Source organism: Leucoraja erinacea, chromosome 23 (assembly GCF_028641065.1).
Source record: "Leucoraja erinacea ecotype New England chromosome 23, Leri_hhj_1, whole genome shotgun sequence".
Taxonomy (NCBI): Eukaryota; Metazoa; Chordata; class Chondrichthyes; order Rajiformes; family Rajidae; genus Leucoraja; species Leucoraja erinaceus.
The window spans coordinates 31,773,588-31,797,525 of record NC_073399.1 but is presented as its reverse complement, the minus strand read 5'-3'; the positions used below and the strand labels follow the sequence as shown (position 1 = coordinate 31,797,525).

Genomic DNA, 23,938 nt, shown 5'->3' with positions numbered 1-23,938 from the left:
GGGTAAAAGGAGCGAATGAATAATATAAATATAATATCAAGGGGGGTAGTTAGTGTGTGTGGGGTGGGGGGCTTAGTGTGTGCGTGTGACGCACACACGCGTTGAGGGCACAGGACCCAACGGGTCCCACTTGGTCTAGTTATTTTTTTTAATTCAAGAAACTATTATCACAATTTAAATTCCTGGATTATTTCATTGCTGACAATTATGACAATGCTGATAATTGCCAGTGTAGGAAAGAAGTGCAGATGCAGGCACAAAATGCTGGAGTACCTCAGCGGGATAGGCAGCATCTCTGGAGAGAAGGAATGGGTGACGTTTCGGGTCGAGACCCTTCTTCATTAGAAATTAATTGCTGGTGTTTTGCTGTAAATGTTGCAGTAGGGATTTGAAATGAAACTAAAGATTACCCAACAATGCAAAGTTTGAAAATTGGGAAAAACAATGCAATGAGTTTTTAAAAATCAGATTCAGGCGTGGTTTATGAGAGATTTGATCAATGAAAGATGAAATGGAAACCGTGCATCCCAATGATGTTTGCAGCTGCTGTAGCACAGTGGAGTGCCGATTCAGCTATAATATATTTGATTTTGATTGGGTTATTTCACTAGGTCAAATTAGATAAGCTTTGTATCTATTAAGCAGATGAAGTCGAGCTGTATCAGATCATGTACAATTGACAATTACTAGGTCATTTGTATATGTTAAGGACAGGCTTGTTTGTGGTTGGCAGTTATAGATGATTGGGCAGACGGTTGCCACAGCAACGAGCCATGGCGGCCACGTGACCCCCTCCCAGCGCTGGCCGTGATTGGTTGGATTCGGGCACCCTGGATCAAAGATCTTAGTTGTGTGTTTATAAACATTTTATTCCTTAACAAGAATCAACAGAATTATGAATCTAACCCTATAATCACGCACAAAAAGTCTCCCCCTGTCAATCACCCTGCGAGCCGGGTCGGTTCCGGTTACTACAAAATCAACTCAAACACTGTTTGTGAGCCATTTAAAAAGAAATGATTTAAAAAACATTAAAAAAGACAATTACCAGAATCAAATTTTATTCTTGACAAGAAGTTTGAACTGACAGATTTATGAATCTGACCCACACAAACTGTTGCCCCGCAACATTGATTACAGTGCGAGTCGGGTCGGGTTAGGTAGGCTCAGGTTGCTAAAATGGGCGTGGAAAAATGCCCATGATCCCCTCCATAGCGTACTACACGTCAGTCCATTGCATTTAGCAGGAGTAGCCTATCTTGCTCCGCTATAAGATCTTTGCCCTGGATGACATGTCAGGCGGATCTCTGAGGAGATTTGTTTCCCGAACTTTTATCGCTTTAATTTTGAATTCATGACCTTCTCCCCTCGCATTCCTTCTCCTCGAGTGTTTACCTGTCGCGCTGTGGGTCTTTGGCCCCTTTGGCTCCTGGCTTTGCTTTCTGACTCGAACCCCGAAGACCCGCTGGAAGGGGGGGGGGAGGGACGGAGTTTGCCCGGCGTCCCTGTCAATGGAACGGGGGGGATGGGGGGGAGAGGGGGGGGGGGGGTTTTTGCCCGGCGTCCCTGTCACGTGATGCAACGGGCGCCAATGGAGGGGGGGGGGAGGGAGGGGGGGGGAGGAGTTTGCCCGGCGTCCCTGTCACGTGACGCAACGGCGCCGCAAACGATAGGTCAGAACGGTCGCCGTGGCAACGCGGAGCGGCGGGTCGGTTGAGCGAGGAGGAGTGACGTTGAGTTGTGATCACGTGACCGCCAGACAAGGTCAGGGGTCGTTTCCTCAGCGAGATTAGCCCGTTCTTGTCAGTGACAACAAAATGGCTGCTGGTGCACCGTTATCAACAATTTACTAAACCCCCGGGGGGAGTGAAAGTGGCTCAAATTTTCCCACCCTCCCCCCCCCCCCGCCTATTTCCTTCCTTCCTCCCTTCCCTCCCCACTTCACACACACACCTCCGGCGTTTTGTTTTTTTTTTTCTCGTCTCCGTAGTTGGATGTTTCCCCCTTCTCTTTGCACTTTAAATTGATGAGGTTTGTAGTGCGCGGCGGTACGCTGGCCGTCCGCGCCGTTGCTAGGGGCTGATCGTGCCGTCGAGGGGGCTGGGGCTGCTCTGAAGTGAGGCGGGTGGCGGCGCTGGTGCCCCCGCCGTGTGTTGGTGTTCGTAGCCGCCCACCGGCCGCAGCTCTCCCACACCTTCAGCCATTTAACGGTTTGGAGGATCTTTTTGTCACCTTACCCCCCCTCCCCTCGGATCCTTCCAGAGAACCCGAGTTTAAAGCTGCCAAAGAGCCTCAGGAAGAAATTCAAAGGTAAGCAGGCTACCCTCGACTTTATTTTGAGTGTTGCGCACGTTATTTCTTGCATTTAAATGCACGCAAACGCACATACGAGCCACGGGTTGACTTGAAGGGTTGTAAGAATTGCGTGGTCGGGAGTAAATTTGGTTTGACCTGCGTCGGTCTTTCAGCCGGTGAGTAGGTAGTGAATAGCTATGAAAAGGGGTTGCACCTTCTCCCGTGTTACTGATGAGCTAATGATTCAGGTTCAGTCCGTCAGGGCTTGGAATCTGTAGATCGGATGATACAAATCGTTTGCAAAACACAAAGTAACTCAGCGGGTCAGGCTGTATCTGTGGCGGGAATGGACAGGCGACGTTTCGGGTCAGGACCCTTCTCCAAAAATCGGTTCCCGGTCGAGTGTCAAAATAATGAAATGACAGGAACACCTTAATGCGATACCGCAGCTTGTTTCACAGACTTGCGAGCCGCGACAGTGAAATTAAACGGCAGGATTTCTGCAATGCTCGTTTTGACTCGGTGATTTCACAGTGGAAATATGATATTCAGGGGAGGGGGGTAGACAGTTTTTGAAGTTTTCGTGGATTTGTGGCGATTCAGTAGTAATTGCATTTCTGTTATTTAACCTAGTACTGAGCTCGAGTATTGGCTAGCTTCTGTTGTGGAGCCAAAGCGCTGGCATTTTTGGATCGTTGCCCACGTTGTCTCGTTCTCGTTCTCTCTCTCTCTCTCTCTCTCTCTCTCTCTCTCTCTCTCATACTGTATCATTTTTGATGGCTTCTGAGGTGGAATGTGCATTTTGAGATTGGCTGCGGTGTCGTGCTTGTTCCAGCTTTGAATGTTGCTCCAGTTATAATTAAATAAGCGATTAAAACATACAATCATGCAAAACCCACAGTAAGACCAAAGTGTACCTACGTTCTGTATCAGAATGCTTTATATTTAGCGTTTTTAATTCACTGCAGCAATTTGTCAACCATTTTTACAATTGTCATTAGATATTTTCCTTCTGTAGGAAGTGTTCAGAAAATAAATGCATTTCTGTGACCCCAAATTTTGCTTTTTTTTTTAAATCTGGTGTAGCTGAAGTAAATCTTTATTAAATCTAAATTTTTTTGTGCTTAAAATTTTGTCTCTGAAGAATTCAAGGAAATGTAATTAATGCATTTTGTGAAAATTGCCACAACATCCAAATAATCTAATATATTTATAGTTACAATTTCCTGAACAATTGTTGTAAAAAAAGAGATTAAAGAAAGTGTTGGCTATTTTACAGGACATTTAATTAGGTCTGTGTAGGAATGTATAGACATGTCAATCAGGAATAAAACTATTATGCCACTTTAAATTTGAAGTTGTTCCAAGAATTTAAACTTGCAGGTGAGGAGTTGTATGAAATAAGTCTCATTTATGCAAAGGCTATTTCCCAAGTGGTTCAGCATGTAGATCAATTATGTAGCTTAGCAATGTTCCAAGTTCAGTATCCACTTTGCTTTCAGTTAACTGATTTTCTCAGGTTAATTTGCTTCTATATGTCTTATTGAAGTGAATATAGAAAGGAAATTTGGTCAAAGGACTCGATTCTGATCACTATCTGTTGGTGCAGGTTTAGGTACCAGCCTTGGTTGCAAAGTCTGAGTTATTCACGTACAAGGTTTACAATGAAATATTGACCATATAATTGGGTGCGATAAAAGAGTGTGCCCGGTGGCCATGTAACGGCAATCCAGGAACGAGTCGGTGTCGAGGGAAGATTAAAGGAGGAAAAATAAAAATTGTTTGACTTGTGCCATACTTATAAAGAAAAATTGTGCCCTTTCTGTATTTGAGTTTTTCTTTAAATGTAAATCATTAGCTGTCAACATTATTTTCAGAGGCCCTTGCTAAAACATTTTGCAAATCTTGTTAACTCTTGAAACTCCATTTTTCTTGCTGCTATTAATTGGATTTACAAGATCTGTGTTATGCTTTGGTTTTTGTGCAACACAAATGAAGTTTGTGGAAATAATATCCCCATTTGGTTCAAACGGTGTTAACTCTAAAATTACTGGTAATATTCTAAGTGTATTTTCAGAGATTCCAGTCATGCATATGTAGTAACTTGAAATGAGCTATTGCTGATTGCAATACAGTAATTTGGAGTCTTTTTCAACACTGTCAACTTTATGGTGCACGTGTTAATAAATCCTAAAGGATGATACCTAAAGGCAATTGTGAATTATTAAATATTGTACTGCAATGTTGGCTGAACAGGTGCTATTTGAATCCAACTCAAAATGTATAGAATGTCTTTATATCTTGTGGCGGGCATGGGGTGAGGTTGAAAAACACCATAAACATGCCATCTACTAAGACATGCCTAGCCTCGAGCCACGCATGTGAAAATTCATCAATCTGTAACCAAAATAGTAAATTAATTGGATGATGGAGGGTGAGGAACGTGCCCATTATCAGCCCAACAGTAATGTCAGGTGTGGTTGGTGCTAACATACAGCATTGAAGGTCTAATGGAGACACAAACTGCAGTTGTTGAAATCTTGAGCAAAACAAACTGTTGGAGGAACACAGCGGATCAGGCAGCAAATTGAAGAGAATGGAGAGGCAATGTTTTGGAGGAATAGTGCCTCATTCTGCTCAAGTACCTTACAACCCAATAGTATGAATGTTGACTGCTACAATTTCAATTGATACTGAATTATCTCAATGGGGTTAGGTTAGGTAAGGGGGAGGTGCAGCGAGACCTGGGTGTCCTTGTACACCAGTCACTGAAAGTTGGCGTGTAGGTACAGCAGGCAGTGAAGAAAGCTAATGGAATGTTGGCCTTCATAACAAGAGGATTTCAGTATAGGAGTAAAGAGGTTTTTCTGCAGTTGTATAGGGCTCTGGTAAGACCACATCTGAAGTATTGTGTACGGTTTGGGTCTCCTAATTTGAGGAAGGACATCCTTGTGATTGAGGCAGTGCAGCGTAGGTTCATGAGATTGATCCCTGGGATGGTGGGACTGTCATGTGAGGAAAGATTGAAAAGACTAGGCTTGTATTCACTCGAGTTTAGAAGGATGAGGGGGATTTCATAGAAACTTATTAAAGGACTGGACAAGCTAGATGCAGGAAAAATGTTCCCAATGTTGGGCGAGTCCAGAACCAGGGGCCACAGTCTTAGAATAAAGGGGAGGCCATTTAAGACTGAGGTGAGAAAAAACTTTTTCACCCAGAGAATTGTGAATTTGTGGAATTCCCTGCCACAGAGGGCAAATCACTGGATGGATTTAGGAGAGAGTTGGATAGAGCTCTAGGGGCTAGTGGAATCAAGGGATATGGGGAGAAGACAGGCACGGGTTATTGATTGGGGACGATCAGCCATGATCACAATGAATGGTGGTGCTAGCTCGAAGGGCTGAATGGCCTCCTGCACCTATTTTCTATGTTTCTATGTAACCCAACCCTTCTTCAGACTGGAGTAGGGTGGGGTAAAAGAAAACTGGAAAAGTAGTGGGGGTGGGACAAAGCCTGGCAAGTGATAGGTGGATAGAGGTAAGAGGGGCTTCATTGGCAAATTAGTGGAGTCAGTGATGAAGATTAGAAGTGAATGGTAGACAAAAGGGTGTTGTATATGGTGAGGAATGAAAGGTAAAGCAGCGGGAGGGATCTGGGTGGTGGGGGGGGAGGGGGTGAGAGGAAAATTGGGAGGCTTAGAAAGATAATTGTACGAGGAAGGGAAATGAGCATGGTTTCGGGGGGAGGGGATTGGTGGGAGAAAGGGAGGAATGGTTAGCAACAGGACATACAGCAGGCCTTGGCTGCAGAGCACGTGTTTATCAATCAGTCATCAAGTCTATGCTTGGTCTCGCTGATCTCAAGGAGGTCACATTGGGACCACTGAATGCAGTAGATGAGGTTTGAAGAGGTGCACATGAACCTCTGTCTAACCTGGAAGGGCTGCTGGAAACCCTGGATGGAATGGAGAGAGAAGGTGGTGCATTTCTTGCAGTTGGAGGGGAAAGTACTTAGTGAAGAGACGGATTGGATAGGAAGGGAAACCAGGAGTTATGGGAGGTAGTGTTTTTTACAAAGCAGAAAGAGGTGGTGACAAGAAGATGGAACTAGTGGTGAGATCATGTTCAACGTGGTGGTAGTATCAAGAAATTATATGATGGGTATGGAGACTGGTTTGGTTGAAGGGCGAGGACCATGAGAACACTCTGTTCTGTCTCAGAAGGTGAATCGAGCCGAAGGTATGGCAGCTATGACTTTATTTTGAGGATATTTTATTGTTTAATGTATTATTTATTGATGCACAGCAGGAAGAATAGATGGAAGAACAGATGTTTGGGAATGGTGATATCTATAGCTAAAAATGTTGTGGTCCTTCATAAATAGTGGTATAGACTTTAGAATGACTACTTTTGAGCTCAGCTTACCTTGCAAGTGGTAATCTTTGAACTCTGTTGCATCTCAAAGGAAATTAGTTTTTTTTCAGTGGTCTTTTGCCGTCAAATTAATTAATATTCCAGCAATCAACAGTATATACAGATCCACCACCGTTTTCCCCCTGAAAATGTAGCGCTTAGGCAGGGTGAGGAGGCCTATCTCTACCTCATTGGGACTTCCGTACTATTCGTTGGGTTGAATCTGCCCCCTGCGGTCAGGTCACTGGAACTCTGGCCCGGCCCGGCTGGAGACGGCAGATCAGTTTCCATAGCCGACTTTGTGAGCTGGTATGTTAATACCCCGGCAGCCTAAGCGGACTGTTCCAGTACCATTGGACATTTCTCGGAGGCCATGACCTCTGGTCCGGCAAATTGGTCAATCCAGAAAGGTTCTGGAACCAAGGGTGCTGGAAAATCGGTGGCAGACCTGTATCACTTGAGAGATTATGTTGATAACAAATAGCATTGTTTGCTCCAGATTTATTGAGGCACAAAGTTGTAAGTGGATGCTTGCAATAGGGTAATTGTGTAAACTCCTCGATGGAAATAGAAAGTCCATTTCCATCAGGCATAGCTCAGCCTAGCACATTTGAATCTATATTTGTCCATAACTGTGGCAGAGTTTTGAGCACCACATCTTGGGTGACTGCCTGTGAAGTATAGAAAGCATCCTGGGCTCTCCTATGCAGGTAATGCATTAAAAAGATTATTTGAGACACCATAAACAGATAAGAGATTCAATTGTAGCATTTTGAAGGGCGGAAGTATTTATTTCTCAACCAACAATAGCATTGTCAATTACTTGATATTCATCGTAGCTGTTTATAGCCATTTGTTGTGTGTCAATTTGCTATTGTGCATTCCACATTACTACAGTTACTACATGACAGATTTACTCATTTGACTGTGAAAGGTTGAGAGACAATTCTGTAGACGCAAATCTTTTGTTTTTAGATGTGTGCCTGTTATTGCTTTTATATCCACACTTGCACAGTAGTTTAAGACCATTAGTTTGTTTTGAGATAAACCAATGTTGTCACAGACCAAGGTTATACCCAAATAAATTTGCAGCTTTTAAGAAAAAAGTTGCTTAAGTGTGAGGGTTGTTGCCCAACAATATTTCTTGAAGTGGGGCAATGTAAATTTCACAAAGAGAGAACATGAATTCTTCTATCTTGTTTTACTTAAATCTGCTCCATTATATTCAAAAACAATTGTTTGTGCTTTTAAAAAAATGTACTGAGCAATTCTAATATAAAAATATTATCGAGTTGACATAGCATCATTGCAAGATTGTGTATTTACGCTCTAGGTCTTTTTAAAATATATTTTCATATACAGAATACACAGTGGGATGCCAACTTTATTACTCTCTGGAAGACCTCTGTGCAGTAACCTGTAATTTAACAGGTTGTCTCTGAATGTACCTCTGCGAAACCTGAAAGGTTTGTCACGCATGTAATTAACATGATGTTTTACTGTTCCATTTTCACACTATTTAACCATTATTGGTGCCACATGAAATCATGCAGAAGAGGTCTTGCAGGTGTAATTAGTTTTCGCGATAGATGGAAGATAGACAAAAAGCTGGGACTCAGCGGGACAGGCAGCATTTCTGGACAGAAGGAATGGGTGACTTTTCGGGACGAGACCCTTCTGCAGACTGAAAGTCACGTGAAAGGGAAACGAGATATAGATGATGTAGAGAAATATAGATGTAGAGAGAAATTAATGAAAGATATGCAAAAAAGTAACGATGATAAAGGAAACGGGCCATCATTAGCTGTTTGTTGGGTGAAAACGAGAAGTTGGTGCGATTTGGGTGGGGGAGGGATGGAGAAAGCGGGAATGCCAGGGTTACTTGAAATTAGAGAAATCAAGGTTCATACCACTGGGTTGTAAACTGCCCAAGCAAAATATGAGATGCAGTTCCTCCAGTTTGCGTCTTGTCTCACTCTGACAATGGTGGAGGCCTAGGACAGAAAGGTCAGTGTGGGAATGGGAAGGAGATTTAAAGCATTAAAGTAACTGGGAGATCAGATAAGTCCAGGCGGACTGAACAAAGGTGTTCAGCGAAACGATCGCTAAGTCTACATTTTGTCTCTGAATGTACCTCTGCGAAACCTGAAAGGACTGTTGGGTCCCTGGACAGAGTTGAGGGGAGAGCTATGTTTGTGTCTGGAACAAGAGCCAGGTTATTGGTGTATTCTCGTAATGCTTTCTGATAATTCTGCCGCTTGAATGCCAGGTCTCCGCAGAACTTCAGTGCAGTCAGCTTCTCCACCTCATCAGCTGTCGAGATTTCATCCACAGACCACTCACAGGTGTTTCATCTCCTGTGGTTGCAGGAGAAGGTACCTAGGGAAGGGTTGGCTTGGGTGGGAAGGGATGAGTTAACCAGGGTGTTGCAGAGCCGAAGGCAGAAAGGCATAGAGATGGGAAGATGTGATTAGTGGTGGGATCTTGTTGGAGGATGCGAAAGTGTGTCGGATAATTACATGTTCTTGGTTTCTTGGTCCTCCAAAATATTCCAACTGGAATTTAAACTGGTGGTGGAGGGAGGACTTAAGCCAGGAAGGGTTATTAGGAAGAAAGAGCTACTTTAAATTTAGTTGCATCTGTTGTATGCGACGGCTGATGTGGTGAAAGGATAAGGACTCTATCTCTGTCTGAAGAAGCGTCTTGATCCGAAACGTCACCCATTCCTTCTCTCCGCAGATGCTGCCTAACCCGCTGAGTCACTCCAGCATTTTGTGTCCAACTTCGATTTAAACCAGCATGTGCAGTTCTTTCCTGCACAGGACTCTGCCTCTGTTGCGACGAAGGGGAGTAAGGGCGGAGCTGCAGGTGCCAAGGAGACACGTGTGAGGGCCTTGTCTACGATGAGAGAGGGGAACCACCATTCCCTAAAGAATGAGGACATCTCCGATGTCCTGGTATGGAACATCTCATCTTGGGCGCAGGTGCGGCATAGATGTAGTATTTGGGAGTAGGGGATAGAGACTTTGCAGGAAGCAGGGTGGGTAAAAGTGTAGTCGACATAGTTGTGAGAGTCAGTGGGTTTGTAATAGATGTCAGTCAATAGTCTACCTCCAGTGTGGAGACTAAGACAAGAAATGGGAGGAAAGTGTCAAAGATGGTCCAAGTGAATTTGAGTCTAGGATGGAAATTGGTGGTGAAGTTTTAATGAAGTCCATGGGTCCATGCAGGAGGTAGCACCGTCAATGTTAGTTGTCATGCAATGGTCAATGTATCGGAGATAGAGTTCGGGAATAGGGCCGGTGTACGCCTGGAACAGGGATTGTTCAACGTACCATACAAAGTCAGGCAAAGCTGAGCCCCATGTGGGTGCCTATAACTACGTCTTTGATGTGGAGGAAGTGCGAGGAGTCGAATGAGAAGTTGTTAAGGATGAAGACCAGCTCCAGTAGTGTTAGTAGAGAGAAATTGGATGGCTATCCCTATAGATAGGGATCACATTAGATGGTTGCATGTGCTTCAGTGCATTGAAATAGCAGTTGTTTATGGCCTAAGTTAAAATAAGATTCTGATTTGGTTACTTAAAACAGCGTGGTTACTATTTCACATTTGATGCATCCAATCTTAACTAGACCGTTTACCAGAAGATGGGCACTTCTGCACTAACTAACAAGCTGAAGTGATCAAAGTGAAAAGGGATATGAAAAGCTAAGTCTTCATTATTGTAGTAATATGCTGCTTTGGTATTAGCGCTGAACATCAATTTGTAAATCTAATTTAAGGGGATGTGAAAGATCTCGTAGAAACATAATGGCCCATCACTCAAAGATGCAATCTGTGTCTTTGGTGCATTTTGGGACACCTTGGAGAATGAGTAAAAGGACTGGAAAAATGATATCCAACACAAAGTGAGATTGTGGTAGAATTAAGGGATCTCATCGCCATCACCAGAGGCCACAGGCTTGTTTCTGAATCCACTCCGTCTCCCCCACCCAATGGTAGAACATGGCGGGGCATGCGATGAGAAGGTGGCCCTGGTGGCCATTACTCCCTCTGGGAAACCTGCAATTCCTACGTTGATCGCAGGGACACGCGAGAGCTGCCGAGGCTCTCCACGCCACCCGAGGTCGAGAGAGCTGCTGAGGCTAGCTGCCGTTTCGCAGTCGGCCCTGTCCGAGCAGCCCGCTCCATTCCTCCCCTCCTCTCCCCCACACCCCCCTCATCTCCCGCCCCTTCCTCCTTCTCTCTCCATCCACTCCCTCTCCTCCCCTGCACCTACCTCTTCCCTTACTCTCTCCTCCCTTCCCCTCTTCCCCCTGATCCATCTCCCCCCCCCCCCCTCTCTCCCCTCCCCCCCCCCCCCCTCCCCCCCCCCCACCCCCCCTCCCTCTCCCCCCCCCCCCCCCCCCCCCCCCCCCCCCCCCCCCCCCCCCCCCCCCCCCCCCCCCTCCCCCCCCCCCCCCCCCCCCCCCTCCCCTCCCCCCCCCCCCCCCCCCCCCCCCCCCCTGAGTACTCAAGTGTGCTTTGGATCAAGTTGATTTGATGTTGAAAAGGAAAACTTTTATGTTGTAAGTTAGTTTTAGGAAGGAAAATGGAAGTTGTTGGCCTGGTTTTGAGCTTGTACCTAATATTTACTCAGCAGGTGTGGGGGTTAGTGAGACAGTGTTGCCCACTTCTAACTGCTCTTGACTGCTTCTAACTGAACTGTAATTTAACTGCAGGTGTTCTTTTAATGTTTTCATAACTGATTCATAGGAAATATTGTTAATTTGCATTGCGTAAATCTGTATGGTCTGTATGACGTAATTGTGATAGGACAGTAGATTGAATTCTTGACAAGTTGGAATGGCAAATGTGATACACATTCAGCTCCATCCAGACCATGAGAAATTGCAGTGAATTGTGGATGCAGCCCAGACCATCATACAAACCAACTTCCCATCTATTGACTCTATGGTGTTCGGTAAGGCCAGCAGCATAATCGAGGATGAATCACACCCTGGCCACTCCCTCTTCTCCCTTCTCCCATCAGGCAAAAGGTACAGTGCAGTCAGAAAGTATTCAGACCCCTTCACTTTTTCCACATTTTGTTACATTACAGCATTATTTTAAAATTGATTAAATTCTTTTTTTTATCATCTATCTATACACAATACCCCAGAATGAAGAAGCAAAAACAGGTGTTTAGAAATTTTTGCAAAGTAATTAAAAAGAAATAACTGAAATATCACATTTACATAAGTATTCACACCCTTTGCTTGGGTTCATTGAGCTTAGGTTCATCCTGTTTCCATTGATTATCCTTGAGATGTTTCTAGAACTTGGAGTCCACCAGTGCTAAATTAAATTGATTGGACATGATTTGGAAAGGCACACACACCTGTCTATATAAGGTCCCATAGTTGACAGTGCATGTCAGAGCAAAAACCAAGCCATGAAGATAAAGGAATTGGCCGTAGACCTCAGAGACAGGATTGTGTCAAGACACAGATCTGGGGAAGGGTATAAAACAATTTCTGCAGCATTGCAGGTCCCGAAGAGTACAGTGGCCTCTGTCATTCTTAAATGGAAGAACTTTAGAACCACCAGGACTCTTCATTGAGCTGGCCTCCCGGCCAAACTGAGCAATCAGGGAAGAAGGGCCTTGGTCAGGGAGGTGACCAAGAACCTGATGGTCACTCTGACAGAGCTCCAGAGATCCTCTGTGGAGATGGGTGAACCTTCCAGAAGGACAACTACATATGCAGCACTCCTCCAATCAGGCCTTTATGGCGAAACAGAAGCCACTCCTTCATAAAAGGCACATGACAGCCGATTGGAGTTTTCCAAAAGGCACCTAAAGGACTCTCAGGCCATGAGAAACAAAATTCTCTGGTCTGATGAAACCAAGCTTGACCTCCTTGGTCTGAATGCCAAGCGTCACGTCGGGAGAAAACCAGGCACCGCTCATAACCTGGCCAATACCATACCTACGGTGAAGCGTGGTGGTGGCAGCATCATGGTGTGGGGATATTTTTCAGTGGCAGGAACTGGGAGACTCGTCAGGATCGAGGGAAAGATGAACGGAGCAAAGTACAGAGAGATCCTTGATGAAAACCTGCTCCAGAGCATTCTGGACCTCGGACTGGGGCAGAGGTTCATCTTCCAACAGGACAACGACCCAAAGCACACAGCCAAGACAACGCAGGAGTGACAAGTCTGAATGTCCTTGAGTGGCCCGCCAGAGCCCGGACTTGAACCCGATCGAACATCTCTGGAGGGACCTGAAAATAACTGCATCGACACTCCCCATCCACCATGACAGACCTTGAGAGGATCTGCAGAGAAGAATGGGAGAAATTAGCCAAATACAGGTGTACCGAGCTTTGTAGCATCATACCCAAGAAGACTTGAGGCTGTAATCACTGCCAAAGGTGCCTCAACAAAGTACTGTGAAGGGCCTGAATAGTTATGTAAACGTGATATTTCAGTTATTTATTTTTAATCACTTTGCAAAAAATTCTAAACTCCTGTTTTCACTTTTTTATTATGGGGTATTTTGTGTAGATGATAAAAAAAAAAATAATTTAATCCATTTTAGAATAAGGCTGTAACGTAACAAAATGTGAAAAAATGAAGGTGTCTGAATACATTCTGAATGCACTGTATAGAAGTGTGAAAATGCACACCTCCAGATTCAGGGACAGTTTCTTCCCAGCTGTTATCAGGTAACTGAATCAACCTACCACAATCAGAGAGCAGTGCTGAACTACTATCTACCTCTTTGGTGACCTTTGGACTATCCTTGATTGGACTTTGCTGGGTTTACCTTGCACTACATGTCTTTTCCTTATTGTGTATCTATAGACTGTAAATGGATCGATTGTAATCATGTATTGTCTTTCTGCTGACTGGGTAGCACGCAACAAAACACACCTCGGTACACGTGACAATAAACTAAACGGAAACTGAAACATTTGATTATACCAGTCATACTATAATACATGTACCTTAATCCTTGCATTATCTTGAAACATTAGTGGAATTCACATAGTGGAGCAGAGCATAACATATTGAGGATCCATTGATGTTAGCTTTTAAATGAGACTTTCCACAGTTATTTTTTGTTAATATCATATCTTCATTAAACATGCTAAAAAACACATACTTTGTCTTTTCCGTTCTTCATTGTGGACTTGCTTTACAGACTTGAATGAAGAAGGAAATGATTCTTGCAAAAATCATAAAAATTGCATCAGAATCTCATCCAAGCCTTCAAATGTTGGATAAAGCATTATGATCTATCAAATCTCTAACCTGTCTTTTTTGTTTTTGTTTTGGTATCATTGCTCTGGGATTTGTAAGCAATTCTTCAAGTGGATGTAGTCTTTCATTATTTATTCCTGTAAACCTATGTGGAAGATTTATAAGGCAAACTTTTTGGTCTATGCCAAATTGTTGAAACATTCTAGTACTTGTAATCCCATCCTCTCTCCACCCCTCCAAAGAATGGAATGTGGAGAACTATTGCAATATTCTTTCTTGCATAAAATGAAATAAAAATTTAGCACAGTCCACCAGGCTTAACTAGTGTGTATCATTGAGAAATCCTACACTGGGCAGAGTTATCTATTAATTTTCCACGATCTGAGTGCTACTGGCAAGGCCAGCATTAAATAACCATGAACTGATTATTTTACTAGACCATTTAAGATGGCATTTTAATGGATAACTAAATTAGATGGCCATATTGATAAGATAGACGATGGGTCTGAAGAAGGGTCTTGTCCCAAAATATCACCCATTCCTTCTCTCCAGAGATGCTGCCTGTCCCGCTGAGTTACTCCAGCACTTTGTGTCTACCTTAGATAGAAGGTGGTTCCTGACTGGAAAGGTTGTCAGTCCATTTCCCTACACAGACTCCACTGAGTTCCTCCAGCACTTTTGAAGTCACATTTAGGCCAGTTAAAGGTTAAGATCACAGATTTCCGGCTTGTTATTGGTAAACTAGATGTGTTTTGTATAACAACCTGGTACTACGTCATCATTAATAATTACTTTTTTTCCAGAAATATAGATTCTTAAGTTCAAATTCCACAGTTGTCATGGTGGGGGTTTGGTCTCTGATCTCTGTATTGTTAATTCAAACTTCCAGATTATTTTTCCAACAATTTAACTACCCCACCACAGCCCTACGCATTATGTTGTGGCTTTGTTCGTTGGGTCAGGCAGTACTGCTCTCTTTTGTAAACAATATAAGAATCTGCTGTCAAATGCCCAGTAGGTAAATTAATGTAATCAGAAGATATTTCAATAGGATCTGAGCTATTATGCTTTCACACGTCCAATATTTTTGTAAATGTGCCATAAGAATACTTGGTAAAGATTTGCCAAGTTTAAGTTACCTTATTTCATAGTTGTGAAAATGAATGCATGGAGCAGTGTTTATGATCAGTTGTACTTTAATCTCTTATCAATTTTTGTGTGACAATATATAATGTTTATCATTGCATGTTTTCAATCATGAAGCTTTCTTGCTTGGAGGAATTAAAATACTTCATATTTAATATGTCTAAAAGGGAGGTGGGGGTTTCTAAGAGGGTAAAATAGAGCTGGACCTAAATCTTGTGCCTGAATCTCAGTCTGAAGAAGGGTCTCGACCCGAAACATCACCCATTCCTGCTTTCCAGTGATGCTACCTGTCCCGCTGAGGTACTCCAGCATTTTGTGTCTACCTTAAACCTTAATTCCATCCCTATTTATGTTGCTGCATTCAAAATCAAAGAATGGATTTGTGCTTGAATATACCTTCTGTCGAATACTGGAATAGCCATCAATGCAATGGTGGAAATGTTTTTGCCTGGTATTGTAAACCATGCACCTGGCTACGTTGCTGTAAAACATTTCTTTCAGCTCAGCTGTGCAGTTCTATGTACACCTCGTCCGAATGTTTGTGCAGAAGAATGCCTGCATTATGTTTGCATATTTTCTGAATAAAGTTAAAGGTATTGGTTTGCATGGAATGACCCTGGTCCTTTGTTGTAAGGTACATAGAGAATCCTCTAGGATTGTTCTTCAAGCCGCTAGTAAAGATTACTTGTCAGAATGGCTTATTACCAGAACCAAGATGTTGCTTGCCTGGTGATGAGAAGCACCCTCCTTGTTAGATCATCCTTGCACAGCTATGGTCTTGATGCCACCATGTGCTGCCTTTGTTGCAGCTGGGTAAGAATAAGAACATTGCTCATCTACTTCTGGTTTTCAGACTTGTTAAGCAGGTCTGAAAAGAGATGCAGTGTGTTTTGTTTGGCTCGTGTCATCATAACGTCTTGTAGGCTTCTTTCTGTACAATATAGCCTTCTCTATGTTGGATGCTGTAAAGAAGTTAAGTCTGACACACTTGTAACTTTACTTATTGTTTAATGAGCACTCAGGTTAAACACATTCCAGCACTGACTACTAGCAGTCTATAACTGTGCTGGAACCAAGAGGGCGTAAGAGAGATAGAGAGAGAGTTATTATACTTGATAACTAAGGCGTGGTTAGTGGCACTGAGGTAGCTATATTATTGGTTGCATGCATGGACCATCTACAGATGCTAAGAAAACACATGCTGCTACTGGAAGGTTAGTAACTCAGTGCTTGATGTCCCCTGGTCTTCCCAAACTAGTCTTCAAATATAAGGAATTGCTTGTGACCTAATGCTAACTTTTCACCGGGAGCCTGGGATCCCTAGATGAGATCGCCAGTGGTGGAGCTCCAACCGGCGCGGCCTTGTTGGCTTTGGAAGCCGCGGGCTCCAGTACGGAAGCGGCCGTTCCAGGGTTCCCAAGCCGCTGAGAAGACTCTCCCGACGCCGGAGCAACATCGCCCGGCGAGAACGGCCTGGAACATCGGGTCTCCGTAGAGGCAACTGTGGAGGCCTCAATAGGCCTGACTATGGGTGAACTGGGGTTGGGGACTGGACTTTGTGCTTTCCCTCATAATGGGAACCATTGTGGGGGATGTTCTTTATGTTTAAAACTCTTATTAATGTTATGTCTGTATTCCTTCTTTATGTGCTGCAAAATGGCAAGAAGCATTTCAGTTCACTACACCTAGGTGGATGTGAATGTGACCAATAAAATACCTTTGATACTTTGAACTAGCTTATTCTGTGGTTTGCTAAAGGTTACTTTAGCTGCTTCAAAGGCTCACAGGGGCTAGGTCACACTTGGGTATTCCTGTTAATGCACATTGAATGGGTAAAGGTTCTTTAAATATATGCTAAGGCAGATTGATGAAATGTATTACAGAACATTTTATTTCTTTATCCTGGTAGTAAAAAATAGGTTGTTTCTGGTCTCAGCAACCATTTCACTCTCTGGTTCTTAACCATTTAAGCCATTTGTTCTTTTTCTGTTAGGAACAGTGACCTGTAAAATTAGCGTAAAGGGTTGTCGGCAAAGATTGTTTAAAAATTCCTGTAACTGTTCTGCTGATCTCCATATAGTTTAGAGGTCTGCTTTTGAGTTGAATCCAGGCATTTATAATAGTCTTCGTCTAATACAGTAAGTTGGGGCTAATGGCAGTGAAGTTAACTTGTAAACAGCTAAATTAGAAGTTAAATTATGGTTATGTCACTCCTTAACAGGCAGAGCATGGAGGTTCTCATTTAATTGTGAAGATCGTGTCAGTGAATGGAGAGAAGAAAACCTTGCGTAAGAGATACATTTACAATTAAAGATTTTTAAAAAGCTTTGTGATTCGCTTACTGACTTGGCATTTCACAACCTAATAACTGCAAACTAAAGAAGAAAATGTGAATGTCCATAAAGATGGATTATTTTGGCTCGAAACATTGCTAATCATGCTTAAGTTGTTTGCCAAGACTAGCTGTTCAAAGCTGCTAATTCAGCATTATTCAGGGAATTACTTTTGAAATTCATTAAGTTAAGCCCCTGTCCCACTTAGGCGATTTTTTTCCCGGCGACTAAGCTGTCGCCACATAGTCATGGGGTGATACCTGTATGGTTGTGAGTAGTGTTCTCGAGTCGCCTAAAGAATCGTAATGTTTTTCTGGTCGACGCTGGATTTTGAAATGTTCAAAACTTTTTGGTGACTGTGGGCTTGACATAGCTTGTCTTCTCCTGTCATAGGTGCTGTCGTAGGTTGTCACAAGGATGACTCGGGTTGTCGCCAGGTGACGTTAGTTGTCGCCAGGTGCTGACTTTGGTGAATTTCATTGGCGACTACCTACATCAACCGGCGACAGGTAACGGCGACTGAATTGCCTTCAGTTGTCGCCGACAGGGTCGTTGCTTGTGGACGTATGTTGACTTTGGTTGTCGCCTGTGAGGTCGTGGGTTGACTTTGGTTGTCGCCTGTGTGGTTGTAGGTTGTCGCCTGTGGTAGGTTGATTTCTTAATGGGTCTCAGGTTGTCGGTCGCTTGCCGTAGCTTGACGTCGACTAGGTGGTAGGTTGTCGTAGACATTGTCGTGGGGGGGTCCTTTCAAATAGCTACCAAAATGCATTATGTAGAAGAATAATAAATTAATTCTAATGCTTTATCAGTAAATATCTCACAGTAAAACCTAATTATCTAATTATCTTGCATTGCATTGTTCTTTGTAGTTGACTACCATGTTTTCTACTTGATAACAATGACTGTACCTAAAGTTTTTAACTGGGTGTGAGACTCTTAGGAATGTCTACAAGTAACCCAAAGTGTTCTGTTTTAAATGCATTTATCCAATTCTGTGTCATATGAGGTGCCATTTTGACAGCCATTAACAAAATTTAGATTTAATTAGGTCTTTGCCCTCCTGGTTTGCTCTGCATTATCTGTGCCAGCTGCCATATTTTGGCACTTAATTTTCAAAGTCGGCGTCCTCTACTTCTGATTAATTTTGTGGCTTTGCCATTACGTTTCCCTTGAATGTAGTGATCTTGGAGGTATATAAACATGAGGGGCATAGATGAAGTTGATAGTCTTTTCCCCAGGCTGGGAAAGTCTAAAACTACAGGGCATAGCTTTAAGGTGAGAGGGGAAAGATTTTAGAGACTTGAGGGACATCAAGCCGTTCCACGTATGGTGGTGCATAAATGGAGTGAGATTCCTGGAGAGGTGGTAGAGGTAGATAAAATTATGAAATTTAAAACTCACTGGGCCAAATACATGGACACCTGCCAAATCAAGGACCAATCTCACCCGGACACCTCTTTGCTCTCCCATCAGATTAGCAGTACAGAAGTTTGAAAATGCAGATTCAGGGACAGTTTCTTCCCAGCTGTTATCAGCCAACTGAATGACCTCATCAGCTAGAGTGCGATCCTGACCTACCAATTACCTCTGGAGACCTTTCAACTACTTTTAATCAGACTTTATTTATCTTACACTATGTTGTACCCTTTATCCTTTCTCTGTGCACTGAACAGCTTGATTGTAATCATTTATAATTTCTTTGACTGGATATCATGTAAATAAACCCTTTTAACATGTACATGTACATGTGACAAAACACGCACAGGCGTCTTCATTCTGTGAGAAGCACAAAACTTCTCGAGACTTTCGGGGAATGGCGACGGGAGCAGGCCACGTGATGGCTGGAAGCTCCTAGTCAAGAACCGGCATGGAAGCGGTGAATACTTGATTCAATCGCTCAACTATGGACAGAAGGAGGAAAGTTGTTCGGTAGCAGTATTCATGGCTGAGCAGTCCTATTTAGGATCCACTCTGCTCACCCTGAACTGGGAAGAAACGGTGCCCTAAAAATAGTCTGCTTCGCCTCGTACTGTCTGGAAAGCCGCGTCCAGAGGGATCACCATCATTCGGTTGAAAACCATCAAGAAGCGAAACTATGAAACTCGGAACTTGGTATATTTGAACTCTGATGGACAACCCAAACTCAGACCGACCAGAGAGAAGAACCGCCTTTGTTGCTCGGGAACTCCGAAAATTCAGCTTTGACATTATTGCTCTGAGTGAGACCCGCAGAGCTGGAGAAGGGCAACCTAAAGGAAGAACAAGGTCAATACCTGGAGCTAAGCTGCCTGGAGCTATGCTCCTCTATGGCGGGAAGGTCTCTGACAAAGAGCAATCCAACCAAGACCTCAACGGTGGAACAGGCGGAGGATGATGGCTGACTTTAGTGGAGCGTCACAACGGCCGGGAAGGCGAATGAAGGCTGCAGCAGCAAAGGGTCCTCGGTCGTCTTGGATTCCATGCCACTGGATTCTGACCCAAATCTGTCGAGGACCGTGTGGTGGCTGTCTGTGCACCAGTCTCCCCACGTTAAACAAAGTCACGCTGAGGCGTCCTCCATGAGAGGACAGTCCTACTCGTTTCGAGTGACTGCCGATGATGATGATGATGATGATGATGATGAATGTCAAAGTAAGTTAAACTGACACTTTTGGTCTTGAGATAACCGATGCACATGGCCAGCTGATGTGCCAGCTCATGGCATTAGAATTAGTTGTAATTATCTTTGCCAGTTAAGGAGGATAAACATGGGTGAATAGCAATGTTATGTGATCTTGTGGAAATTTATACCATTTATTTTTAAATTAATTCCTTTTTTGAATATATTGCTACCAAGAGTAACATTTATTGCTGATCCCTTAATGCCATTCGCAAAGTGCGGCAAAACCATTCTCTTGAACTGCTGCACTCCATTTACAAGTAGAGATTTCTACAACTTGTAAATACTCATGGTTTTCCAATTTTGGGTAGTATGTGATTTGTGTGTTCCATTTACCTTCAGCCTGTGTTCTACGTGGTAGAGACTGGTACACAGACAGCCACCACACGGTCCTTTTAAAATTTTTAAAGTGATGGATGGTATACCAATCAATCAAGTGGCCTTTTCCCAGGTGAAATGGAGCTTATTCTGTGTAGCTGAAATCACCCAGATAAATGAAAAGTGTTCCATTAGTCTTCTGACTTGATTTTTGTGCACGTGGAATGGCTTTGGGCTGCTGTGAAGTGAACCAGTAGCTACTGGAAACATATTCTTTGATTTGCTATTGGAGCCACAGACAGTACTGGCCAGTTGAATTTCTGGTTGGCAGTAATCTGCAGAATTTTGTTGATTGATCATGAAACTGGCCAGCCTTTATTCTCAATGTTATGAACACAAGCTTATTGAATCATTTTGATTATTGTCCTGGTTCCTAATACTAATTTTTCTTTGCTGTTTGTTTCCCAACCTTATTAACCATACTGTTGTACATTTGATGGTTAGATGGATTTGGTACTTCATGTAAATAGGAAAATCTCTTTCTGCTCGAATTTCTTTTGGAGGATTCCCAGCTTTTCCATTAGATTTGAGATAAAAGGATACTTAAAATTTTACGACCTCCTAATAGACCACATGTTTCATATACAACTTCAGATGAGATGTTTCTGCAATTAACCATAATTTTTTCTATAAAACCATCATCAAAAAACCACATGTAAAATCATCATTAAAGCACTTGACTATTGCAAACTATATAACAAACTACTATTGATGCTCATGTTCCTGTCCTATTTTCATTCAGTATACATATTTTCCTTGATAAAAGATTTTTTACAATATTAAGAATGCATTTCATTTATTGGATCCATAAATTTCGCTGGATCTGCAAGTATAACAACATTGCAAGTTGTTTCTAATTTAAGAAAATTTGATAAAAATAGATATTGCACTATGTAGAATTTTCGTGTTTAATTTTCTAGTCACTATAGCTGTTATTTTGCACTTTACATAGCCAACATTACCAAATCTAGTTTTGGAAACCCAAGCTTCAATTTTAATTCCCTTACCTGCTTGATAAACAAGTCAGTGAGTGGAGTTTAAATGATAGCAGAATACTTAAATTAATTGCACCTATGATTATTGGTTTAACTTGTGTTTAGTAGAAATGTTCAAGCACCATTTCAGGAATGCAAAGACTGTCATGGATATATGAAGGCTGAAACCTTGCAATCCAATGTGGTTTTGAAGACCAATGTGATTTTGAAATCAATTGCGCAAGCCATGTAGCATGCTTCCGCAATTAAGAATATCATGTTCTGTTTCAATGCATATGAAAATTAAACACTCCTGACTCTTGTCTCCTACCTTGCCCAGATCATTTCCTTCACGTTGCAAGATGTTCATTTAGGTCCTTGTCAATGGCTTCCTACCATAATAGTGCATGTTCCACTTTGTGGATTTGAGCAATGGACCAATATTTAACCTGCTTGTACTTTCCAAATGCATGTTACAGTTTGCACCCTGAACGTTTGGTTGTTATTATTAGGCATTACCAAGCTAGGGAGATAGCATACAGATAAAGTCACATCATACAGTACTTTAGCAACATGAATTAGTCCAACCAAAGAGAATCTGTCTTAATGTATGTTTTTCATTCCATAAAGGAACCATGTGAGATTGCCCTTGAGTGCTACCTTGGTGATGTTTGTATTCTTCATCCTTGTATAACCATAATGTGCAAACAGATTCTGCAACCAGCAGAGGAGACCTTTCATCCATCAGAAACAGCAGGAATTACATCCAATTGTGAAGGGTGAATGTCTAATTCACTGTTCCATCTCGTTTCTTTGTTTGTTCTTCAATAAAAATGCTTGCCCTGGGTTTTATTATTCTGGAGTGCAGTTTGTATTAAAGTACAGTGCCTTGCGTTACTAATTAACCTATCCAGTGGGTCAAAATGTTACTTTGTGCTGATTAAATATTCATGAGAACATTGCATTTGGTAGAATTCAGTAGGCATACTGATTTGAGATGGAATGAACCGGTTATGGAGAAAAAATGCTGGAGTAACTCAGCAGGACAGGCAGCATCTCTGGATAGAAGGACGTTTCAGGTCGAGACCCTACAGATTGCAAGTCAGATGAGAGGGAGACTGAGATAAGCAAGTGCAAGGTGTGAAAACAAGACTAACTAGTTATAAGTGATGAAAGTGTGTTTACATTGCTACGGTTTTAGGAAAGAATAGTGGCAATATGTGTGCTATCTATCTGATGGTTCTGACAAGTGTGCACAACATGTTTAAAATACCATTCCGCAGTATTTCACTAGTAAACTCCTGCGCGTGTTTCCCCCCCCCCCCCCCCCCCCCTCCACCATATTAATTCAAACGTCTGATTTCTCTCCTTTTTTAAATGTGTATATTTCTTCTTGTGCTGGACTTTTTCACTAAGTATATTGAACTGTCTTCCTTTCTGCTGCCGGCATTTTTTTTACATAAAACACATTTGCAGCATTTGCAATTGATTCATACATATGTCAGAACCTCTCCACTGTTTATCTCTCCATCCCACCCCTCCCCCTCTCAAATGGGGCCTTGCATTGTACGCTTTTTGGGAGTTCAGCGTATATAACTTTCTTTTTTTTTGCAATCCATCACAGTCCAAATCCTGACATGAGCATTTCAGATACGTGGGGGAATTGTTAGATGCTCATTGTCTTTCTTTATTTGCTTGATTTATTTTCCCGATTATGTTCTGGAATGCTTCAAATTAGCTGTTCAGTTTGGATAAGAAAACTGTTGAACATTTTTTTAATGTCGTCTTCTCCTGGATTCATAGAGCACTACAACAGCACTCAAGAATTTTCATTGTTCCTCTTTTGTCCGTGTTTGTTAAGAGAAACTGCTTGCCTTTTTATTGAGAGGACATAGAGTGCCCTCCATAAAGTTTGGGACAAAGACCCATCATTTATTTATTTGCCTCTACTCCACAATTTGAGAATTATTATTAAAAATAAATCACACGTGGTTAAAGTGCACATTGTCAGATTTTATTAAAGGGTGTTTTTATATATTTTGGCTTCACCATGTAGAAATTATAGCTGTGTTTATACATAATCCCCTATTTCAGGGCACCATAATGTGTAATTGCTCAGGTGTGTTTAATTGCCTCCTTAATGCAGCTAAAATAAAGCTCTCAGCACCTAGTCTTTCCATCACCTCTGGAAACGTTTATTGTTGTTTATCAACATGAGATCAAAGTTGTGCCAATGAAAGTGAAAGAAGTCATTATGAGACTGAGAAATGAGAATAAAACTGTTAGAGAGATTTTCCAAACCTTAGACTTACCAAATCAACTGTTTGGAAGAAAGAGAGCACTGGTGAGCTTACTAATTGCAAAGGGACTTGCAGGCCAAGGAAGACCTCCACAGCTGATGACAGAAGAATTCTCTCTATAATAAAGGAAAACCCCCAAACACCTATCCGACAGATCAGAAACGCTATTCGGGAGTCAGGTGTGGATATGTCAATG

At 42.5% G+C, this 23,938-nt stretch overlaps 1 protein-coding gene and 1 long non-coding RNA gene across 10 annotated transcripts in view; one reads left to right on the top strand and one right to left on the bottom strand.

The window, feature by feature from the left end:
- The window catches only part of LOC129708453 (uncharacterized), a 37,217-nt gene extending 35,762 nt beyond the window's left edge, over positions 1-1,455 (bottom strand). The window contains exon 1 of the long non-coding RNA XR_008725356.1: positions 1,396-1,455. This is a non-coding gene — a long non-coding RNA (uncharacterized LOC129708453). The remainder of the gene's footprint in view (positions 1-1,395) is intronic.
- The window catches only part of LOC129708452 (trinucleotide repeat-containing gene 6C protein-like), a 440,994-nt gene that overhangs the window by 314,178 nt on the left and 102,878 nt on the right, over positions 1-23,938 (top strand). Inside the window, exon 1 of one of the 9 annotated variants that reach the window (XM_055654235.1) lies at positions 1,819-2,310. The exons of the other annotated variants lie outside the window; for them this stretch is intronic. The gene's annotated coding sequence lies outside the window, so the exon portion shown is untranslated. Of the gene's footprint in view, positions 1-1,818; positions 2,311-23,938 lie in introns of those variants that run through there. 9 annotated transcript variants of the gene reach the window in all.